Genomic DNA, 26072 nt, shown 5'->3' with positions numbered 1-26072 from the left:
CTCAGTCATCATCTCCAGTGGCATTCTCCTGAGGTCTGGGTTTTATCATCTCCAAGTCAAAACCTTGTTTGAAATATGCAAGCTCCAGGTTCATCAGAATTTCCAAATTAGGGTTTTTGACCAAAGTCAACCTTGTTGACTTTTTGGTCAAAATTTAATCAGGAGACGATTTTTGAGTATGAAAATATGGTTGCCTCAAAGACATATTTAGTGGATTTGTGTTGGTGGAAAATTGATTGAGAATTGGATCGGAAACTGATTAATCAAGAAATTCATCTGGAATCGGAAAAATCAGGAAAAGCTGACTTTTTGGTCAAGGTCAAAGTCAAATGTCAGATATTGAAGGTTGGTGGAAAATTGGTCAAGAAAAGTCAACATAATTAAATAAAATCAAGAATTTCTTAAAATTGCCCAAAAATAGAAAGTTAGTTGATTTATGAAGTGCCAAAAGTGGAAAGTGAAAAGACTTAGAAATATTTTGAGTTTTGTGAATGGTTGAACAGCTGAGTTCATGGTGGATTTACACGTGGATAGAGGCACGATTTCAAAACAAGTTCAACAACAAAATTGTTCATTTCATGGCCCTCTACAATATCGTAGTTGGGAGTTTTGTCAAATAAGGCATGAATCAAGAGTTACGAATGAGACAAGTTGGAAGTTTCAAACTTGTGCAAGTCATGTTGTTGGGCAGCTTCTGGGCAAGCAGTAGGCAATTGATCAAGCACATGGCGTGTCATTTTCAAGATGAGTTCTAGAGAGTTATAAGCATTTCATGAACTCAAGTTTGGTATCATAATACTCTTCTCCATGTCCTATATACAATGAGCTAAAACAAATTGATTTTGGTTGTGTGGTTGGGAAGATATAAGTCCACAAAGTGAGCTGCTCAAGGAGATATGCTATGGTTGGCATGGAGCAGGCCTGCGCGTGCGTGTTCTGCAGTGGGGTATGGCCATGTTCCCAAGTAAATTGGAGCAAGATGCAAGCCTTATCTCTCAAACTTCTCAACATCAATCTTCTCCTATCATGCACCCTCTTTACATTGATCTTAAGTTGGAAATAAATGGTGGCTCATGGAAGAAGATATAAGCACACAAAGTCATCATTATGGACATGCTAAATTTGGGCAAGGTTTGAGCTTTGTTACTGCAATACACACACTCATCCACTACTACAAATGGCCATACAATTAGCTGCACATGAAAAGAAAAAGGATCAGCTACAAGGCATCCCCACCATACTCCACACACTCCCATATATAAACTAAAATCCTTCGCAAAGCTCAGACCACACTTCACTTTTCTTTTTTCCAGTTTCATAACTAACCTTCATTCTCTCCTTTCTCTCTCAACAACCTAACAAACTTTTACAACCATCACAAACCACCATAACAAACCTCTAAACTACCATAACCGATTCCCAACAAACTTTTAACCACCATCCATCATCACTTTCATCACTTCCGTGGGTCAACATCATCATCATTTTCGTTTCAACAAGCTTTGATCTCCGTCATCTTCTCTTCTCTTCACGCTCTCGTCTTCTGTTCTCAACAACCATGGCGAAGCTGAATCTTGAAGCTCCATAGATCTTCACCATCAATATCACCATCACTTTCATGAATCGATCTCCACCTGCATTGCTCTAGCTACGTTCAGATTCCAATCATCACCATCAGTTCCACACGTAGAGATCCAAGAATTCAGTAAGGGGTTGAGTTTATTTCTCAATCAACGTCGAAGTCTTGTGAAGCCCTTATCGTCATCATCAAATTACAGAGCGTAGTAGAGTTTTCTGAAGATCGTGGCGGTTCGACGTCAGGTGAGTTTCTTGAATCTCAATCTCAGCATGTACGTGTTGGTTATATGTGCATAATCTTTCTGTTGCCGTTGCTTTCGTCGTATTTATCGTGCTCTGGATGGTTTGATTTAGACATACTTGTTTGGGGAATCCGTAGGAGTAGTATAGCACTGTTTCATGGATCCACCTATCTTAGGGCAAAGTTCGTGCCACTCTTTCCTGATGATTAAGGCGCTGTAGGTTGAAACGAAGAGTGGATTCGTGAATTACGCAAAAAACCGAGTGGATTAGTGTGCATCTTCTTGATTTCTGGGTTTGTTCATGTTACTCCGGTGGTGGTGGTACCGGAGAAGACGACCGGAACAGTGATTCCGGCGTCTGAATTTGTTTCTTGGCTTTTATTCTGTCTAGCATACGTGGCATGTTCTCATTGGTTTATGTTTTCAATTTGATTCCATTTTGGCTTTATTCAAATGATTGGCTTGTATGGTGTTGCATTCTAATTGGTCCTCGTAATGTTTTGTCATTTAGTGACTTAAAAATAATGTGACCAATTGATATTATTGCTATGTCATATTCTAATGCTAATACCAAATGATAACATGTAATACTGATAAGAAAATAGCCTTGGGCCAATATTTGGGCCATGCGCCAGTTCTACTCTATGCACCACAATTTACTTCAGCGCACCCAATTTAGATAGTTTTAAGATTTGTTTCAAATTGTTTCAACTTTTGCTTGCTAAATCATTTTCTCAATAAATAAAAAATGAATAAAAATGCACTTTAGGTATAATTCTGTGTGTAGATATTTTAGTATTTTCCTTAGGATTTTAGAAATTATTTTACTATTTTTTGATAAATATTTTCCTCACATATGTTCATTTTCTTTTTATGTTTGCTATGCTTTACAAATTAATTTGGTTTAATGCCTTAGGAATAGAATTTAATTGCCATTTTTTGTGTGATATCAGTGGACTCCTATATCTTAATGTGTATAAAAAAATAAAAGTCCAATTCCATGTTTTGATTATATTTTCATTAGGTTTCCTATGCTCGATTAGCGTATGTTTCTAAATGGTTAACCATGTGAGTTTAGTCCATAATTTGATTTGCATTTATGCAATAGCCTTAGCTTCTTTTTGTATATACTATTAGTGATGCTTAGAGGGTATTAAGACCTGAATTGGAATTTTAAATCTTCTTCTTCTATTTTTACTTGAATTTTTCCTTTCATGTGTACATATTCGTTTAATCTAATATTTCCTTGTATATAGTTTCACTTGATTGATATAGTAATAGATTGTTATCTTAGTATATTCCCCTTAGATGTTAGGTTAGTCTCTAATTAGGATTAGTCTTGTTAATGATAACTCTAGGCTTAGAAATTAGGTTAGTTTCCCCTTGTCTCATTCTTTTTCTTTTTTACAACATTAAAATACTTAATAAATATCAAAATAAAATCCCTTTAAAAAATACCAAGAAAACACTTAAAAAACATTAATAAATAAGTGAAAATCATTAAATAGGGGATGGAAGCTTGAATCTCCCTTGCTTAAGGGAATCATTCGAGTGCTTGGATCTCCCTTGCTTAAGGGAACCATCCGAGCGTAAGTTCCCAATATCTAAAAAATACAAACCAAAGAGTAACTCGAGCTCCCTTGCTTAAGGGATTCCCTCGAAACGCTCAAACTCTCTTCTGTCTCTCGCCCTCGTGGCATTCTTAAGAACATGTTGAATCCATTCCATAATTAGGCGTGTAAGTCTCCAAAGGTCGAGCATCGTGGAGTGCGACTTTAACCTCTGTTCACCTAAAAAACACCAAAACATAGAAAATATTGAGCCGAACTATGGTCGCTCTGATTCCTGAAGAGGATACGTAGGCATAGAGGCAACTCTAGCGAGCACAATAATTATTAAAAAACTTTAGGTTTAATCATGCATTGCATTAGTTTTAGATACACCCTTTAGATAGAAACAAACATAGGTGGATACCATCGAGTACGATGGGCGTGAGGGGTGCTAGCACCTTCCCCTTGCGTAACCGACTCCCGTGCCCTATTCTCTGGTCGAAAGACCTTGTTCTTGTTTGAGTTAGGTTTCTTGGTATTCCATTCCCTTATGGGATAAATATATTAGTGGCGACTCTGATCTATTTTTTCGCGGTAGCGACAACTTGGACTCTGGGTGCTCGCGACACATGACGGGAAGAAGGTCTATGTTCCAAGACCTGGTGGAGAAGTCAAGTTTGGAGGAGATCAGAAGGGCAAGATTATTGGCTTTGGAACCATAAGTATTGGTAACTCTCCTTCCATAACTAATGTACTTCTTGTAGAAGGATTAGCGCACAACTTATTGTCCATAAGTCAATTAAGTGACAATGGTTATGATATAATCTTCAATCAAAAGTCTTGCAAGGCTGTAAGTCAGAAGGATGGCTCAATCCTATTTACAGGCAAGAGAAAGAACAACATTTATAAGATTGATCTTTTTGATCTTGAGAAGCAGAAGGTGACTTGTCTTATGTCTGTTTCTGAAGAGCAATGGGTCTGGCACAGAAGATTAGGACATGCTAGTTTGAGAAAGATTTCTCAGATTAACAAACTAAATCCGGTCAGAGGTCTCCCAAATCTGAAATGCAAATCAGATGCTCTTTGTGAAGCATGACAGAAGGGCAAGTTCTCCAGACCTACATTCAAATCTAAGAATGTTGTCTCTTCCTCAAGGCCGTTAGAACTTCTGCATATTGATCTGTTTGGACCAGTCAAAATAGCATCTATCAGAGGGAAGAAATATGGATTAGTCATCGTAGATGATTATAGCCGCTGGACATGGGTAAAGTTCTTAAAACACAAGGATGAGTCTCATTTAGTGTTCTTTGAATTCTGCACTCAGATCCAATCTGAGAAGGAGTGCAAAATCATAAAGGTCAGAAGTGATCATGGTGGTGAATTTGAGAACAAATTCTTTGAGGAGTTCTTCAAAGAAAATGGTATTGCCAATGATTTCTCTTGCCCTATAACTCCACAGCAAAATGGAGTTGTTGAGCGAAAGAATAGGACTCTGCAAGAAATGGCCAGAACCATGATCAATGAGACCAATATGGCTAAGCACTTCTGGGCAAAAGCAATAAACACTGCATGTTATATTCAGAATAGAATCTCTATAAGACCTATTCTAAATAAGACTCCTTATGAATTGTGGAAGAACAGAAAGCCCAACATTTCATATTTTCATCCTTTTGGATGTGTGTGTTTTATTCTGAATACTAAAGATCATCTTGGTAAGTTTGATTCTAAGGCACAAAAATGTTTCCTTCTTGGATATTCTGAACGCTCTAAAGGCTACAGAGTATACAATACTGAAACATTGGTTGTAGAAGAATCAATCAATATCAGATTTGATGATAAGCTTGGTCTTGAAAAGCCAAAGTAGTTTGAGAATTTTGCAGATATAGATATTGACATATCAGAAGCTGTAGAACCAAGAAGCAAAGCTCTAGAAGCTGAAAGTCTCAGAAGCAAAGAATCAGAAGATCAAGTTGCTGCATCTTTAGAGAATCTCAGAATTTCTGAAGAGCCAACAGTCAGAAGATCTTCTAGACTCACCTCAGCTCATTCAGAAGATGTGATCCTTGGAGAGAAAGACAATCCTATCAGAACAAGAGCATTCCTTAAGAACAATGCAGAGTGTCAATTAGGTCTTGTTTCTTTGATCGAGCTAACTTCTGTTGATCAAGCTCTAGAAGATCCAGAATGGATAATTGCCATGCAAGAAGAACTAAATCAGTTTACAAGGAATGATGTATGGGATTTGGTTCCTAGACCAAAAGGATTCAACATCATTGGTACAAAGTGGGTGTTCAGAAACAAGCTTAGTGAGAAGGGAGAAGTGGTAAGAAACAAAGCCAGACTGGTGGCTCAGGGATATAGTCAGCAAGAAGGGATTGACTATACAGAAACCTTTGCACCAGTGGCCAGGTTAGAATCTATCCGCTTATTAATTTCTTTTGCCACTCAGCATAACATCACTCTGTATCAGATGGATGTTAAGAGTGCCTTCTTAAATGGTTATATAGATGAGGAAGTCTATGTCCACCAACCTCCCGGTTTTGAAGACTCTAAGTCTCCAGAACATGTTTTCAAACTTAAGAAATCATTGTATGGATTGAAGCAAGCTCCCAGAGCTTGGTATGAAAGATTAAGTTCTTTCCTTCTGGACAATGGTTTCACTAGAGGACAAGTGGACACGACTCTTTTCTGTAAAACGTCTAAGAAGGACATTTTAATTTGTCAAATTTATGTTGATGATATTATCTTTGGAACATCTAATGCTTCACTTGGAAAGGAGTTTGCTAAGTCTATGCAGGCTGAATTTGAAATGAGTATGATGGGTGAACTCAAGTATTTTCTTGGGATTCAAATCAACCAAACTTCTGATGGAACTTATGTTCATCAAACGAAGTATGTGAAAGAACTTCTGAAGAAGTTTAATCTTTCTGAAAGCAAAAAGCCAAAACTCCTATGCATCCAACATGTGGTCTAGGTAAGGATGAGGTAAGTAAGAAGGTAGATCAGAAGTTATACAGAGGTATGATTGGATCTCTTCTATATTTAACTGCCTCTAGACCTAACATTCTATTCAGTGTTTGTTTGTGTGCTAGATTCCAATCAGATCCTAGAGAATCTCACTTAACTCATGTTAAGAGAATTCTGAGGTATCTGAAAGGTACTACTAATGTTGGTTTAGTCTACAGAAGATCTAAAGAATACAACTTAATAGGATTCTGTGATGCTGACTATGCTGGAGATAGAATTGAAAGGAAGAGTACTTCTGGAAGTTGTCAATTTCTTGGAAGTCATTTGATCTCCTGGTACAATAAGAAGCAAGCTACCATAGCCCTCTCAACAACAGAAGCAGAATATGTTGCTGCTGCTAGGTGTAGCACACAAATGCTCTGGATGAAGAGTCAGCTAGAAGATTATCAGATATATGAGAGTAACATTCCTATTTTCTGTGATAATACTTCTGCCATATGTTTATCTAAGAATCCTATCTTACATTCCAAAGCTAAACATATTGAGATTAAACATCATTTTATGAGGGACTATGTTCAGAAGGGTGTTCTCTCTTTGAACTTTGTGGATACAGAACATCAATGGGCTGATATCTTTACAAAACCCCTTGCTGAAGATAGGTTTAAGTTCATTATGAAGAATATCAGTATGGATTTATGCCCAGAATGAGAAGATGAGAAGATCTCATGTATGGGTATCTTCTGAAATGCGTTAGGATTTTATGTTTATAAGAAGTTCTGATAATGATCAATTAGAAGTTCTGATTCTGTTATTACTAACGTTTCATTATCTAAGTTGATTCAGAAGCTCTTTTAAAGCAAAACAGCTGTCACCAGTCTTTCCAGAAAATGAACACGTGTTCACTATTTTTGGACAAGCATGCGTGCAGTTGAGGAGACGCCGCCCTAGGTAACTGTGCAAATCATTTCATTTTGTCACTTTATCTCTCCTAACGTAATTTCTCATTAAATGCATATTGATGTCATGTTTTTCTGTAATCATTTCATTTAAATTTTTTATTTTATTTTCTTTTATTCAAACCGTTTAAATAACCCGCTTCACTTTCATTTCATCTTTTTCGCTCTCTCTCTATCCATTTGTCTTTCTCTTTGCATTCTTCTCTCAAACCCTAGTTTTTGATCTGTAACCAAGCACTTCGTCATGAATTCCTCATCAAGTTCCTCTAGCCCAGCAGAAAGACTCTCTTCCACTCAAATACTACTAAGAAAGCATGGGCATGCTCCGTTGAAGACATGCATTATACCCACTGAAGATTTGGAAGTTCTGTGTGAGTCCGCTGTGGACTTTTAAAACCTAAGAGCAAATGGTTTCCATCCTGATGCAAGGATCTTGGTACAAGGATGGTCAAACTATCTTGATAGATTGGTTGGACCAATTTATCCTGACCTGGTGAAAGACTTCTGGGTTCATGCAACGGTTACTCCAACTGCAATCATCTCCTTCGTGTTAGGGCATGAAGTTGTAGTTACTGAAAAGATGATAAGGAAGTTATACAACCTAGATGATGAAGAAGGTTGCGCTGGTCCTCTTCCTGGAAGAGTCAACTGGTTTCAGGTCGAACAACAAATCTCATTGGCTACCGGTATTGAATCTCATAAAATTGGTACATTGAGGGCGTTTTATCAGGTGTGGGCTGAAATTATTCTGGGTTCTCTTCACCACAGAAAGAAGTTATTCTCCTCCTCCGCCTACATCAGTCCTGATCACAAATACACTCTCTTCTGCATTGGAAGAAGATTGGAACTCAACATTTCTCACATTCTGTTTGAGAATCTGAAGACATCTATTGTAGAGTCTAGAGATGAAGAATGTGCGAAGTGTCCTCACATTCCAAGAAATACTATTCCTTATGCCAGAATGATCTCTGATATTCTGATAGAAAGTAATTTATTGGATTCTATAAGGACCACTGGAGCGTCCCAATTCCTTGGAGTTGTTCAAGGTCCTGTCTTCTACGGTGTTGATCTGTTCAGACTTGATCTCATCAAAGAAGTAACTTCTGTTGGTACAAGCTTCCCAGATATTCTGTCAAGAAGAGTTCCTGTTGAAGGCTTTGCTACTATGTTTCATTTAGAACTTCACAAGGCTGTCAAGCACTACTTGGAAGATTCTGTTAGGACTCAATCTGCTCTTGATCCTGCATGGTTTCGTGGTAGAGTGCTTCCCTCTCTTGCTGATCTTCAGAAGAAGGATCAGAAGAAGCAAGAAGCAAGGCTAAAAAGAAAGGCTCAAGAAGATGAGGCCAAGAAAGCCAAGAAGTAGAGGGTGACCTATGATCCTGACAAGGTTAACACTCCAGAATATCAGCAGCAGAGAATAAGAGAATCTCTCCGTGCTCTAAGAACTGCCAGAGTTTCCAGGCATGTTTTCACTCCTCCTCCTGAACCTCAAACTTCTACCCAACCGCCTCATTCTGAACCACAAAAAACCTTCACCATACCAAATCCACCTCCACCATCTCTGTCTTCACCTGTCTTGAACCCTACACCACTAAATATCCATCCCCCAACTCCTTCTGATATGCCATCCTCAATCATCCCCACAGATATTCCATCTTCTTCAACCACTGCACCTCCACCTTCTCTATCCCATCCCCTAACTACCAGAAAATCCAACCCATACTGCCTTCTCTACTCTGACTACAAATTCACCTTCAACCCACCTGAACCTGAACCCCATACCTACCTGGAGTTGTTCAGAAGTGAAGTGATCAGTAGGCTGGATCTCTTGAAGGAGGCTTTCTTCAATGGTCTTGATGATGTCTCTACAAGAAACCTCTGGAGAAGCTTTCGCCAGGATTTTCAAGTGGGTGCTATGGCTGTTCAGAAGAGACTAGTGGCTGCTGCTCTTGGCTATGCTGGTTATCTTCTTGAGGTTGATAATGGTGTCTATTATCACCCCATCAGAAACAGGAGAGCTCTTGAGGAGAATCCGTTTGTTGATGAGCTGTTGGACAATCCTTGCAGAGAGATTGTGGTCTGGAGACCTCAGTATCCAGTTCTGACTAGAGACTTCAAGTTCTTGTTTGACTTGCTGAGGGAAAATCCTTCTGAGGAAGACCCAAACTTGGTCATTCCAGAAGTTGTTGACCCACCAGAAGTTGAGGGTCCTTCTGCTCCAAGGAATCTAGCTGCCATTCTTCAGGCTCTTGAGAATGGAGATTCTTAGGTGCCTACTGCAGAGTATGGAGATGCTTCTATGGAAGAAGCAGAGGCTGAAGATCATCCTGCTGAAACTATTCCTGTTGAGGAAAATCAAGGTGATGATCTGACAATGGAAGCTGCGGTTCAGAATGCTATCCCTCTGGACAGAAGTTGTGAAGCTTCTTCTGATGAACCTTCTCGTCTCGCAAGGACTCTAGAAGTTATTCAGAAGAACCAGGCTGAGCTATCTTCTCGCATGGATGAGCAACGAACGATCAATGCTGAGTTCCGTACCTTCATGGAGAGGCAGACTGAGAGCAACAATGGGATTCATGACATGCTGGCCAAGATCATGTCCAAGCTAAGGTCATCTTAGTCTTTGAGTCTTAGTTGTTTTCTTTGTTTGCTGCATCTGTTTTCTATGCATCTTCCATGCACTCTTGTACTTCTGATAATTTCTCCCTGCTATCAATGAAGTTTATCTTTTCTTCTCTCATATTGTTTGTCTTGTTTTTTATCTGAATCTTTTATGTTTTTGATGTTATGACAAAAAGGGGGAGAAAAATGTGATAAATGATCTGATTTATTTATCAGTTGCTGGGAGAAAGGCTCCACATTTCTAACAGAACTAGCAAGTTCTATGTCTTTGAGTGTTCTGCAGGAATTGAAGATCCTCTTTAAAGCTCAACATGAGAAGCAGAGACATGTGGAAAAGCAATTCTGTATAGAATCAAGCTCATGGAAATTGAAGCAAGCTGAGTGCTACAAAGCTTCAAGATCAGAAGCAAGAAGGAAGAATGTTCTAATATTCTAACTCATTCTTATTCCTTATATGTTCTGATGCATGTTTTTAGTTATAAAATATGCTCTGTAACATTACTTGTTTTTGCTCTGATACATAATTATATGTTCTGATACATATCTTATGTTCTGATTCATTCATGCTGACTTTTGTTGTTTAGTTTGTTCTGTAACATTTCAGGATGTAGAGATGCTCTGATGATGCTCTGGTACATTCAACAATGTTCTGATACAATCTAGCATGCAATGATTCAAGAAGAAATTCAAGTTCTGAAGCTGTCCTATGGAAGCAAGAATCAGAAGCAACGAATGTTCTGAAGATCTAAGCATATGTGAACGTCTCAACTGAAATGGAAAATACTCAGGGAAGCCTTTTATTTATAAATTTCTTCTAGTATTTATTTCAGGGGGAGATTATTTATCTCATGGGGAGACATATTCACACGCTATGTTTATATGCTTATGCTATAGCTGTGTAATTGTCTTTAGCCGTCTGATATTCTGATCGCAAATTCATATCATTTATGTATGTTTTTGTCATCATCAAAAAGGGGGAGATTGTCAGAACAAGATTTGTTCTGATCAATATTCTTAGTTTTGATGATAACAAGCATATGAATTTTGTATGAGATAATGTGGTACTCTAATACTATGCAATTTCCATTTCAGGAATTATATAAAGAGTATGCACAAAATCAGCGCAAGAAGCACTGACTCAGAAGGTTCAACATGCAACATCAAAACATGGTCTGGCAAGACATTAGAAGATGGTCAAGCAGAATCAGAACATGGGTCTATGGAAGCATCAGAAGAACTTGAGATCAGAAGCAGAAGCACTGAAGTTCTCATGATATCACGCTCAGAAGCACTTCAAGGTCAGAAGACAAGAAGATGCTCTGCACCAAGCTGTTTGACTCTGATGACATTCAAACGTTGTTTACACAAACATCATATCAGAAGCAAGTACTAGACTGGCAGGCTACGCTGACTGACAAAGGGAACGTTAGAAGCTATTAAAGGCAACGTCAGTAGACACAGCAAAAACAAGGCTCGAGGTAGTTGACAAAAGAGTGAAACATTAAATGCAATGCTGTACGAATTACGCAATGCATTAAATGCTCCCAACGGTCATCTTCTCAAGTGCCTATAAATATGAAGTTCTGATGAGAAGCAAGGTTATAACTTACGAATTAAAAACTCTGAACCAACTTGCAGAAATGCTGTCAAATTCAAAAGCTCTCAAACTTCATCATCAAACTCACTACATTGCTGTTGTAATATCTTAGTGAGATTTAAGCTTAAACTTAAGAGAAAATCACAGTTGTGATAATAGCTTTATAAGAAGCATTGTAACTCTTAGAATTTGTTTACATTAAGTTGTAAGAACTAGAGTGATCAGGTTGTTGATCAGTATACTCTAGAAAGTCTTAGAAGGTATCTAAGCAGATTGTTCCTAGAGTGATCAAGTTATGATCAGGATACTCTAGAAGACTTAGCAGTTGGCTAAGTGGAAAACCATTGTAATCTCGTGTGATTAGTGGATTAAATCCTCAGGTGAGGTAAATCACTCCAAGGGGGTGGACTGGAGTAGTTTAGTTAACAACGAACCAGGATAAAAAATCATTGTGCAAATAGTTTTTATCTTACTAGTTTTAAAGCTACACTTATTCAAACCCCCTATTTCTAAGTGTTTTTTATCCTTCACTTTTCGCCAGAAATTTCTCCAAATGTTACTACTACTCCAGTCCAGGTCCCAGTTCCTAATCAAGATATCAATGCTTGAGGCAAAGAGCCACTAATTGAACCAGTTCTAGTACCTGTTGAAGTCACTGTTGAAGATCCTTCGAGGCAAGAAATGGAGGAGATATTGAAAATCATCTGCAAAAGTGATTACAATATTGTTGAACAACTGGGGCACACTGCTTCAAAGATTTCAATGTTATCTCTGTTGAAGTATTCAGAAGCTCATGCCAAAGCTCTGATGAAATTATTGAAAGCTGCACATGTACCACAGGAGATTTCAGTCGACCAATTTGAAAATTGTGTTGCCAGTCTAACAGTGGATAACAGTCTCAGTTTCTCTAATGCTGATTTAACCCCTGCTGGGAAAAATCACAATAAAGCCATGCACATCTCTATTGAATGTAACGGCACCACTTTGTCTCATGTGCTGGTAGACAATGGTTCCTCATTAAATGTGTTACCAAAAGTAGTACTAGAAAAACTTGACTTCGAAGGAGTTATGTTACAACCAAGTGATGTTGTGGTAAGAGCCTTCGACGGGTCAACAAGAACAGTATACGGAGAAGTTAAGCTCCCAATTAGAGTGGGTTCTCAGATCTTTGATTCTACTTTTTATGTGATGGAAATTCATCCAGCGTACTCTTGTTTACTAAGACGCCCTTGGATACATGGGGCAAGCGCTGTAACTTCTACCCTGCACCTGAAGTTAAAATATCCGATAAAAGGAAAGATCGTCACGGTTCATGGTGAAGAAGAATATGTGGTTAGCCACCTGAGTAACTCCAAGTATGTTGAGATGGATGGTGAATTCATCGAAACCCCCTGCCAATCTTTTGAGGTGGTCCCTCCAGCTGTCTCTACTGCCAAACATATTTATGCTACTCTTGCTATAAAAATAACTCCAACAATGGCTTCTCTCAAAGATGCTAAGGCTGTGATCGAAGAGGGTGGTTGCACAGTATGGGGACAACTCCTTGACATGCCTTACAAGTTCGATAAGCTAGGTCTGGGTTATGATAATGGAACTCAGAAGAATGATCAAAGTCCTCGTTCTGGAGGATTAATGTCCCATTTCATCAGCCAAGGAGTAAATGCTATTGAAGACGACGAAGTGATCTCGAACCATATTACTAAGCAACATCCAAATGAAGTTCCACCCGTTTCCAAGGAATTTTGGGATACTTTGGGAGAACCAAGCGGTAAGTACGACTTTCTAGTGAAGTACACTGCTCCTCAGAGTTCTTTGATTGCCATTGAAGACATTGTCCCAACTGGATGGGATGATTAGTTCGAAGATGACATAAGTATCACAGGTTCCATTGCTAAGCAATACCAAAGTCCACCTAGTCCACCTATTCCAAGAGAAGTATGGGATACACTGGGAGAACCAAGTGGCAAGTACGACTTTATGGTGAAGTATTCCGCTCCCCTGAGCTCGCAAATCGCTATCGAAGACATTATCCCAACTGGATGGGATGAACATTTTGAAGACAATATGACAATCACAAGCCCTATCACTCCTGAAGAAGTCTGGGAAACACCGGATGGAAAGAATGATTTTCTGGTAAAGTACACCGCTCCCCAGAGTGCTCAAGTCTCTATCAAAGACATCATTCCAACTGGATGGGACGATCTTATCGAGTATCTCTCTCAGCCAACAGAGGTACCTCAGCCTGGGCTCTCATATCCAGCAGAGCATCTTGCTCATCCTGAAGGATCAACAGCTCATCTCGTCACCAAAGAAGTCAATGCTGTGGAAGACGAAGAAGACAACTGCAACTGGAGCAACTGGATATTCCCTACTCACAACAATGGATTGAACAACTGGGAAGCTGAAGATGTTATCTCCTTTGATCAGGAGTAAATGCAATTTCCTGTTTTCGTTGCTTATATGTTCAAAAATAAAAATGGTTCCTGTACTATCGAACCATGAACTTAAAAGCCAGGTGCCTTGCCCGAAGCACACTAGTCCTTTTTATAAGGGTTTGTCATACCATGATCATATGTTCATTCAATAAAATCATGGTGTTACAACCGGATCGAACATCAACTAGATTAAAAAATCAATGAAGTCGACATCGATTATTTATTTATCCCAAGAGACGGGAAAGGAAAACATCGAGTAAAACCTATATGAGAAAACAAACGAAAGGTCTTACGACCAAGAGAAACAGGTAAGGGTGTCGGTTACGCAAGGAGAAGGGATTAGCACTCCTCACGTCCGTCGTACTCGACGGGATCCGCTCTTGTTAGTCTAAATCTAATGGGTGCTATCTAAAAATCTAAAACTAAAAGCTAAAGGAAAATGCACAAAGAAAAGAAGAGAAAAGAAACACGGGGAAAAGAAAGAAATATTTACAAAGATGTGCTCGTTCGGAATCAGAGCAGCCGTAGTTCGGCTTACAAATTTTGATGTGTTTTGTGTTTTTTAAATGAACGATGTTAAACGTCGCATTCCACTGCTGCTCGACCTTTGGAGACTTACACAATTGTCGTGGAAAGGAATTAACATGTCCTTAAAGGGAAAAGAAAATTTGAATTGGTTGGTGTTTTTTGATGTAGATAATGGTGAATTAAATCCCAATGCAAGGATACTCACCCTTCTCCACTTTTTAAGAATTTGAAATTTATTAGATGTTTTAAGTGTTTTTTATGGTTGGTATTTTTTAAAGGGAAATGTGAATAGTGGTGAATTAAATCCCAATGCAAGGATACTCACCTTTCTCCACTTTTGAATAATTTATTAAGTGTTTTAAAAGTTGAAAAGAAAAAGAAAACTAAAAGGATGGAAAGGGAAATTCTAAGTCTAAAATAATGTTAAACTAATTCTACTTAGAACTAATCTAAAATATCTAATCTAAAATCTAATGGGGAAATTAAAGACTAATCTAATATTTTTGGGATTTTAATAATAGGAGAAAATAAAAGAAATCTAATTAAAAGACATGTTTTTGGATTTTTATGAGAATAATAAGAAACTATGAAAAACTAGCATATTAAAATATAACAATACAAAAACAAATGGTAATAGGCTGAAAAATAAATAAAATGGAAGGTGTAGAAACAAATTGGGCGCTGGGAAAACAGACTGGGCCGCATAGTCTCGGCCCAAATTGAAAATAAACCAACCAAGGGGGTGTGAACCAAAGCAGAGTGGTGTAGCATGGGATATATGAAAGCAAATCGGTGGGCCCTTACAGATCAAGCCCAAAACAAACTTATAACCCTAAAAAAAACTAAGGAGTCCGCCTCCCTCCTCAAACTCTCTCGGATTCCTTTCTGTTTTCTCTCACGTGAAAATCCTCTATTCTCTACTCTTCAACATCAACTAATCCTCACTCTTCTCTCCACTCGATTCAACTCTCTTGGCAACAACCAAATTCAATCAAATAAACAATCAAGCAAGCATTCAAATGATTCACAGATTCAAAATATTCAAGCTACAACATTTAATATTTAGGAACGTTTAAACAGCAACATCAAAATCAAACGAAATAAAATCAGTGCCATAACAAGTTAAGAGAGGAGAGGTTACCGCCCGGAAGTTACCGGGGGAAGAGTTCCACTAAAATTCGCAAAGCGATTTCCTCGGTGCAAATGCTTCAGAATCGTCGCGTGAATAAGGCCCATGACTCGCTGCTGCAGGTTATGCGCGAAGTCGTTTCTATCTGAAGCTCTGTTTGGTTGTGTCACTGATGCGTGTCGGTGATTTTGTGTGTTGAAGTTGCGGATTCGGAGTAACTATTTGTGGCTTGATTCAATAATAACTGATGATGAAGGAGGTCGATTGGTGAAGATTGTCATGGTTGAATGAAGTTGAAGGAAGGAGGTGTTTATCATGGTTGAAGGTTTGAATGGGATATGCAGGTTTAGTGAAGTGTATTTGGATTATGAGGTGAAGGTTTATGGGGAAGAAAAGTTTGTAGTTACTGAAATTGTTTGCAGATTATATGTGATTATTGAAGGTGGTTCTATGTGGATTAGATGGGTTCGAAAGCTGAAGGAGGATGGTTTTGTGATGTTGTTTTTTTACAGAATATGAAATGAACGGTGGTGTGTGCACAGTTTGAGCAATAGTCTGCTATGGAGATTTTGAGGTAATGAAAATGGTTTTGAAGGTTTATTGTTGAAATTTAGAGGAAGAGTTTGTAACGATTTTGGCAGTGGTTCAATGAACCTTTTCTTTTAAGTTTTCTTCCCCCCTTTGCTGTTGGTGAATGTGTGGTTTTATAGAGACTAAGAGTGAGGGTAAGATAGAAATTTCTGAATAGGAATTAGGATAAGATCAAGGGGAACATTTTCTGATTTCTTGTACAAGTTTGTTGTAGTGGAATGGAATTTGCAGAGTAGTGGAATGATAGTGGAGCAGAATTTTGAAAAATGGCAGAGTAGTGGGATGGAAGGACAAAAACCGTGTAGTTGGAGAGGAAGAGAAATTTTGGATTTTTGTCTTTAGTGAACTTCTAGAAGTGTGATGGAAATGGCTTGGACCAAAGAAAAATACAATGGGCCTTGCAAAAGTCTTGGACCTAACAACCATAACAAAAAAAACAAAATGATAATAAAAGTAAAAGAAAAGATGATTTTTGAATTTTAAATCGAAATTCAACTCAAAAGTTAAGTTGAATTATCTTTTTAAAATTGTAAATCGAAAGTGTTAGTAAAAATGATCAAAAATATTATGAATGCAAAATGAATGTATGTATATATTTTTCTTTGAATTTTTTTTGAATGAGATGCAAATAAAAAATGATGCAGATGATTATGAAGCAATAAAATTAGTAAAAATATGATACAATCAGATGAAATGCAATGATGCGAATGAAATAAGATCGTAGGGTAAAAATCAGGGTGCAACACATGGGACGTTTGCATATTCAAATTTTGCGATCCTTTTTATTTATTGCTTTACTTTATTCGTTTTCAAATAGCTATGTGTTCTTACACACACCCACATAATAAATGCAGATTCACATTCACTCTGGATCCTGTTGATAACGATTCTGCTATTGCCAGTCATGACTTTGAAAATCCGATCTACCAAACTGAGGATGAAAGTGAGGAAGATTGCGAAGTACCTAGGGAGCTTGCAAGGCTATTAGAACAAGAAGAAAGGACTATACAGCCGCATGAAGAGCCAATTGAGGTTATCAACCTGGGCAGTGATGAAGAAAAGAAAGAAGTCAAGATAGGGGCTGATTTAGAAGACAGTGTCAAGCAAGACTGATTCAAATGTTACAAGACTACGTCGAGATATTCGCTTGGTCCTATGAAGATATGCCCGGTCTCGACACGGATATTGTGGTCCATCGCCTGCCAATCAAAGAAGGTAGCACTCCAGTTAAGCAGAAGCTGCGAAGAAGTAGGCCCGACATATCCAAGAAGATTAAAGACGAGGTTGAGAAGCAATTCAACGCCGGTTTTCTAAAAGTTGTGAGTTATCCTCCATGGATAGCTAACATCGTTCCTGTGCCTAAAAAATACGGGAAGGTCAGAATGTGTGTAGACTACAGAGATCTAAATCGGGCAACCCCAAGGATGATTTCCCTTTACCTCACATCGATGTACTGGTTGACAATACTGCACAATGCAAAGTATTTTCCTTTATGGACGGATTCTCAGGTTACAACCAAATCAAGATGGCGCTCGAAGACATGGAAAAGACAACCTTTACAACACCGTGGGGAACCTTTTGTTACAAAGGGATACCCTTTGGTTTAAAGAATGCAGGAGCAACATATCAGCGTGCAATGGTAGCTCTGTTCCATGATATGATTCATCAGGAAATAGAGGTTTATGTGGATGATATGATTGCAAAGTCCAACACCGAAGAAGAACATCTGGGTCATCTGCACAAGCTGTTTGACAGACTCAGGAAGTACAGGTTGCGACTGAATCCGAACAAGTGTACCTTTGGAGTAAGATCCGGTAAGCTCTTAGGTTTCATAGTCAGCAGCAAGGGTATTGAAGTTGATCCTGCCAAGGTCAAAGCCATTCAAGAAATGCCCATACCCCGTACCGAGAAACAAGTCAGAGGATTCTTGGGACGTCTGAACTACATCGCCAGATTTATTGCCCATATGACTACTACTTGTGTGCCAATCTTCAAATTGTTGAAGAAAGATCAAGTAGAAAGATGGAACGCCAAATGCCAATTAGCCTTTGATAAGATCAAAGAATATCTTCAAAAACCTCCAATCTTGCTACCACCAGTGGAAGGAAGACCTCTGATAATGTACCTAACAGTGTTAGAAGATTCAATGGGGTGTGTACTGGGGCAACATGACATGTCTGGCCGAAAAGAGCATGCAATCTACTATCTTAGTAAAAAATTTACCGATTGTGAAACAAGATACTCATTGCTCGAGAAAACTTGTTGTGCCTTGGCATGGGCAGCTCGCCGACTAAGACAGTATATGCTAAACCATACCACTTTGCTGATCTCCAAAATGGATCCTATCAAATATGTGTTCGAAAAACCTTCTCTCTCTGGAAGAATAGCAAGATGGCAAATGATCCTAACAAAGTATGACATCCAGTACACTTCGCAAAAGGCGATCAAAGGAAGTGTAGTAGCTGATCATTTGGCTCATTAAGCAGTGGATGATTATCAAGCATTGAACTTTGATTTCCCAGATGAAGATATTATGCTAGTTACTGACTACGAACAACCTGGACCAGAGGAAGGACCCGAGCCAGGATCCCGATGGACTTTGGTTTTTGATGGAGCCTCTAATGCGCTTGGCAATGGCATCGGAGCTGTGATCATTTCTCCTGCAGGAGGACATACACCATTCACTGCCAGATTATGTTTCAACTGCACTAACAATATAGCCGAGTATGAAGCATGTATTCTGGGTCTCAAAGCTGCAATCGATTTGAGAATCAAGTTCCTGGAGGTCTACGGAGACTCGGCCCTTGTAATTTATCAAGTTAAAGGGGAATGGGACACGAAGCACCCGAATCTAATTCCTTACAAAGAATATGTGCTGAGTTTGATTCCTTACTTTGAAGAAATCACTTTTGAACATATTCCGCGAGAAGAAAATCAATTGGCTGATGCTCTAGCAACCATGTCATCTATGTTCAAAGTCAGGTGGGACAATGAGGCGCCAATGATCACCATTTACAGATAGGATGAACCAGCCTATTGCAATGAGTTTGATACCGAAGGAGTGGAAGAAAAACCATGGTTCCATGAAGTAAAAAGATATCTCGAAGCCTAGGAATATCCTGAAAGGGCATCCATTAATGATAGAAAGTTTCTAAGAAGATTTGCTGCCAAATTCTTTCTAAGTAATGGAATCCTGTACAAGCGCAATCATGACTCGACTTTGCTTCGTTGTGTGAACAAGAAGGAAGCGGAACAAATTATGGAAGATATGCACGATGGTGCCTTTGGTACTTATTCAAGTGGACATACAATGGCTAAAAAGATCTTAAGAGCAGGTTATTATTGGTCTACCATGGAGACATACTGCCATCATCACTCCAGAACTTGTCACAAATGCCAGATATATGCCGACAAAGTGCATATACCTCCAGTCCCATTAAACGTCCTGACGGCTCCTTGGCCTTTTGCAATGTGGGGTATTGATATGATTGGAGAAATCAAGCCTACTTCCTCCAACGGACATCGTTTTATCCTGGTCGCTATTGACTACTTCACAAAATAGGTAGAGGCAGCCTCGTTTGCTTCAGTCACCAAAAATGTTGTGGCCTGGTTTATCAAGCACAATCTCATTTGTCGGTATGGCGTCCCTAAAAGGATCATCACAAACAATGGCACTAATTTAAACAACAGGATGATTACCGAACTCTGCACGCAGTTCCAGATCAAACATCATAATTCATCCCCATATCGACCAAAGATGAATGGCGCCGTGGAAGCTGCTAACAAGAACATCAAGAAGATCATACAGAAGATGACAGTAACCTACAAAGACTGGCATGAGATGTTACCTTTTGCTCTTCACGGTTATCGCACTTCAACATGTACCTCAATAGGGGCAACTCCATTCTCCTTAGTCTATGGTATGGAGGCAGTTTTTCCAATTGAAATTCAGATTCCTTCTCTAAGGATTATGAAAGAAGCCGATCTAGACGAAGACGATTGGATTCAGACTCGGTTGGACCAGATAAACTTGATTGATGAGAAGAGGCTTGCGGCTATTTGTCATGGTCAGTTATACCAGAAACGTATGATCAAGGCCTTCAACAAGAAAGTCAGGAGTCAAGCATATCAAATCGGTGATTTGGTTGTAAAACACATCATCTTACCATAGGGTGACCCCAGGGGCAAGTGGACTCCCACTTATGAGGGACCATTTGTAATCAAGAAAGTATTCTCCGGCGGAGCCATGTTGCTTACCACTATGGATGGCGAAGATTTCCCACACCCTGTAAATGCGGACATAGTCAAAAAGTACTTCGCTTAAAGAAAAGAAAAGCTCGCTAAGTTGAAAACCTGAAAAGGCGACTTAGGCAAAAAAAATGAGCGTCTCGGTGGATTGAAAACCTGAAAGGGCGATCCAGGAAAAAATTAGAGACTAAAAAAATATATTATCCCGTTAGGCTGAAAACCTGAAAAAGGCAGCCTAGGCAAAAGTTAGGGAATAAAGCGTACGACTATGTCCCGTTTGGCTACCTACTCACATTCAAGGTTCAACGCGTCAAAGTCCGAAAGGCACAAATCAGTCCAATCATTTTCTTCCAACAAGTGAGGGATGAGATACTCAAAGACAGATTGGCAATAGCAGAGTTGAAATTGACTGGATTGTTTTTCGCATAGCTATTTTCCTTTATAAGTGCTTTCCACAGTTTTATGACAACTTCCTACTACTATGATTTTTGTCTCCTTGTACTAATTAGCCTATTATGGCTCTCTTTCAAATCAATATAGTTCATGCTCAAAATAATGTTTTCACCTTTTCTGTTTTGAATGCGTAAACGTCCCAATGATAATTTTGAATGAACATATGCATTTGAATATGATTGATGTTTATAAAAAAAAAAACAGGAATAGCATTCAGGTAATGTCCCAATCATCTGGACGTTATCCCGAAACTGGCAAAATGGGAATATCCCCCACGAGGCAATCTTCAAGAGAAGCAGGACCTAATCAATTCCCCAACGGAGTGTTTCATCTCCGACATTGAGTACGAGCATCAGAAGATTATAAGCGAGCTTTCAATGCTTAAAGTGTACATTCACGATGATCATACTGTCAAAATAAATCCTCTAATATGTTTCATCTGTCAACGGAAGTACTTCTCCAACAGAGGTACATTCCTCAGCATAATCCTCGATGAGATTTTCCTCTCCAACAAAATGATTCAAAAAGCCTTATCTCAAAGCTTGGATAGATATTACATCGGACAATTACTCCTCGTTCCCCAGCAAGGCTGTTCAAGATCACTATCCCCAGAAGGTGTGATTCTCCACATCAAGGCTTGATCAAATAGTGCATCGGAGGATTACACATCTCTCTTGTTCCCAGTTAGGATGCATCGAAATCAGAACCTTCAAGTTACTTTCATCCCCAAGCGATAGTCAAAGATCCCTCAATAGAGCATCTTGGTCCGTAAGGAAGTTCCCCAGCTGAGTATACTCGAACAAGATAGCAAAGATCATCAACGGTCATAATGCCATCGTTTCCGAAATAACAAGCAGGGATTTACTTTCCCAACCAGAAGTTTGATACGCTCTAAACTGCTTAAGTCATGTCCATACATCATACGTCACATGCATATTCATACATAGCATATAATTTTTCATGACAAACGCATACATAACATGCACGGTTCTCATATTAGTTTGAGAAATCTCAATATATACATTACATGCATCATGACATTGCATGTCACTAACTTGGTCTTTCAGGTGGACGAATATCCTCAGCAAGTTATTCTCAATCACATGCAATATTCTCCTGGGTTCTGTCCAGACAAGCATTCCTCTCAGAACCAAAGATTCAATCTGAAGAGTTCTCTCTTTCCAAACAACTTATCAACTCTAAACAAGAAAAGCAGATACGGTCTAATGGTGACTCATTCTGACATTTCCAGGCTATACCACAGTCGAATAAACAACTTCAAATCCTTCAGATCTAAGTCGATACCTTGGACGATTTCTTAATGATCTACCTCTAAGTCGATACCTTGGACGGTTCCTTAATGATCTACCTTCAAGTCGATACCTTGGACGGTTCCTTAATGATCTACCTTCAAGTCGATACCTTGGACGGTTCCTTAATGATCTACCTTAAGATCTAAGTCGATACCTCAGACGGTTCCTTAAAGCAATCAATCTTCAAGATCTAAAAGCGGACACCTCGGACGGTTCTGTAACGATCAACATTCAAAATCTAAAGCGGAAACTTTGGACAGTTCTGTAACGATCAACCTCCAAGATTTAAAGCGGTAACCTCGGACGGTCCCGTAACGGTCAACGCAGAGGTTCAAATCCTTCATCAAGATATAATCAATGGATTCATTCTGATGAACAAACTATCAACACATTTACTAGATGGCATCTGAAAGCCCATCTCAGGTAATGTTTTGATCCGCCAACGACATTTCTCAGACCGCATTCAATGCAAATTCCAGCATCACTTCTGGTGGAGGTAAGTGCAAATTTCAGGGCATCTAAATATTCAATCATCTTCTACCTTCAGATTCCAATCGGTCTCTTCAGGTTTAAGAAGATTGAATAGGGGCAACTGTTATACCCCAAAATTTGCCCGCATCCTTTTTCAAAGAGAAGGCAACAGACTTCTGTCTAAAAATTGGGAGTTTTATATAATCTTGGATTTTGTTTCATAAATATCCTGATTTTATGAATACTCAGTTTTTTTTTAGAATATTTTTTTATATATACGGTATTTTGGCTCGCTGTTGAATTTATTCTTGCACAGACACCAAATACTGTTTATCACTTCACACGCTGTTTATTTGAGATTTATTTTTAGATAAATAATATTGACGCGATTGGTACAGAATTAAATTTTGCAGGTGCAGAGTCCGGGGATTCAAACTGTGCTGGTAACAATTAAATTATTTATTGGTTTTGTTTCCCACTAATTTTTGTACTATATTATTGTTTTCAAATCTCTTTCTTTCTTTTCAAATCTCTTTCTTTCAAATCAAATCCTAACTTTATTCTATACATCTTTCTTTTCAAACCCTACCATGTATTTTTTTTTCAAAACCTACTATCATTCAAACTTTCCTTTTTGTACGTTACCACTTCATTCCCCAACGTCTCCATCCCTCTTTTCACACTATAGATACCCCTCATTTTTTCCATAAAATCTTGCATCAAATTTCACTCATCTCCCAAATTTCTATCATACTATCTCCTAATCATTTCCTCTTCTTCCCCGGCAAAAATGGCAAAGTGGGTGGATACGTTTCTTCTTGTGGTCATCACTGTTTTTGTGGTGATCATGTCCTTTTTCTGTCTGCATAGTCCTGAAAAATGCGGACCTGGGATGTTTACAGCATGGATTTTTAATCGTCATACTTAAAGTTTGTCGTATCTTTCGCTTTCAAATAATGTACCGTTCATTATATTTGTCGTACTGTTCGCTATATTTTTATGTAATATTTGTACTGTCAATATTAAATATTGTAATATCTGTTGTACCGTTTTTTAATTATCGAGATAATATTATGTGTGTTTATTACTAGTTAAATATTTATTTCTGTGCATTAAATCCTTTTCAATTTTATTATCGGTAATTTCGTTCGCGTACAATATATTTTATGTATTTATTATGTTTTTGTTTTTCTAACAAATCATGTAAATAATTTTTCACCATTTAACAAAACAAAAACAAAAAGAAAAAAAATTAACTTTAACTGTTAAGTTTTCACTTTAACTGTTACGTTAATGCCCGAACAGCCAATTAACAGTCAAACCCGCTGACAGCACGATTCTCCGTGTTTGTACCATCAGTCAAGTCAATCATTCACATTTAAAATTTCCAAGATTTTTGTTCTAGAAGTCTTCTGATAATCACATGATCAGCAGAGGTTCAACACTGCACAAAAATCAGGTACGCTTAACTGTCTCCTACACAAACAGTCCCTAACTAGGTTTTTTGTTTTTTCAGGAGAACGAGTTTTTTGAGACCTCAAATGGATTTCATGGATCTCCATATGTCTCAAAGTACCACCAGAAAAATTTTCAAACTTCAATTCGCTCGGACGCACCGTTCACAGCTCAAACAGTCAACAGACGACCAGTTTGACCGAAAAGTCAACAGACAGTCAAAAATTAAATTTTTTGTCATCATCCATATTTTGTCAAAAGATTCATCATTTGATCAATGGTTGATCATAATTCATCAAGAAAAGTTCAGAAATCGATAAAACTCTAAGTTTCAAAATTAGGGTTTTATCCTAAAAAGTCAACTAAACTTTGACCGACCATAACTCTCTCCTCGTTCATCCGAAAAATTCCAACCAAAGCTTATTTTGAAGGAAATTCAACTATCTTTCAAATGAAATTGGTCCCATGGTCATTGGATTTATCATTTGGAAAATATGAGCCAAGACATTACAGGTCATTTTCAAAGTCAACAAAAAGCAGTTTTTTGTCAAAGCCCATAACATCAAGATAAATTCTCCAAATGCAAAAAAGCTTCCAAAGTAGCTTGTAGAGGACATCTTGAGGTTTCTAAAAAGTACAAGAACTTCTTCATATGATCAAAATTGAGGGAGTTATGCCTTGTTAAAGTTGGCTATTTTTTGGGAAAATGCATGAAACCAACATTGATCAAATTTGTTTTTTTTCCAAAAGGGCCCAAGCATTTGTGATCCAAACATGTTCCTAATAATGTTTAAGGCCTCCCACGACCAATCTTAGGCCCATGACATTTTTATTTCTTTTTTGATTTAATTTTACTTCATTTAAAGTTAAATTAAAAAAGAAATGATCCAAGATAATGATCCAATGCTTTGTCTCTAGCATGAGTCACCAAGTTTGATTCAAATTCTGAAGCATAGAGGTACAGAAGACCTATGGCAAGAGGGGTGAAGAAAATTCAAGCCATGGCCAAGATTTTCAAAGTTTTTATTAATAAAAAACTCAAAATTCAAAAGCACTCAAGAGCTTGGTTGCTTAAGTTTTCAGCACTCAATATTGCTTATAAATGGCTTGAGTACTTCAGCATCAAGGGCACACACGAAAATCCACAAAGAAGTAGCCAAAACACTTGCAAAAAATACAAAAAAAATATCAAAATATTGTAATTTTTCGTTTTCTGATTTCCAGCCATTATCAATTCAAACTAATTGTCCAAATCATCTTTTAAGACATAATATAGTAAGTTTGGATCATTACTCATGGCTAGATGCTCATAGAACTCATGTTTCAAAAGTAACATATTCATGCATATTTTCAACTTCTAATATTTCCATTATAAGCATGTTTAAATGAAAACTAATGACTTTGTTAGCTTCCTGAGATCATATGGAGTAGGTTTGACGTGTCACATGTGAGCCTAAAGCCCTGAACCATTGTGTGCCATGTTTGAAGCTCAAAGCTTCAATCTCTTCGTGTTCATACTTAACGTGCTCAAATGAAGAAACTAACCCCATATTCATGTTTAGGAGGAAAATTTAAGTGGATCTGGGCTGGTTGTTTTTTTGTTTGGCTCCATTTTTGCAGGTTATGAGCACAGGTAATAATGGCGGTTCTGCGAAGAAAAAAATGGTGGTTAAAACCACCACAATTCGCGTAGAGAAAAAGCTGAAGGAGACGGAGGTTGAAGACGACCACGCGTCCAAGCGTGGTTCGCCAGTCAATGTTGACTCCTCTCTCCGCTCGCGTGGCATCATGTGGCTGGCCAGTCAACATTTCAACTCTTCCTCTTTCCATTTCCATTGGTCCACGCAGGATGTGGTGGACCCAGTCTGACTTTAGTCATCCCCACAAATTCAATGCTTTACCCTTTCCCAAGACTACCATGTGCCTTAAATCAC

Source organism: Vicia villosa, linkage group LG3, assembly GCF_029867415.1.
Source record: "Vicia villosa cultivar HV-30 ecotype Madison, WI linkage group LG3, Vvil1.0, whole genome shotgun sequence".
NCBI lineage: Eukaryota > Viridiplantae > Streptophyta > Magnoliopsida > Fabales > Fabaceae > Vicia > Vicia villosa.
This window is presented reverse-complemented; position numbering follows the sequence as displayed.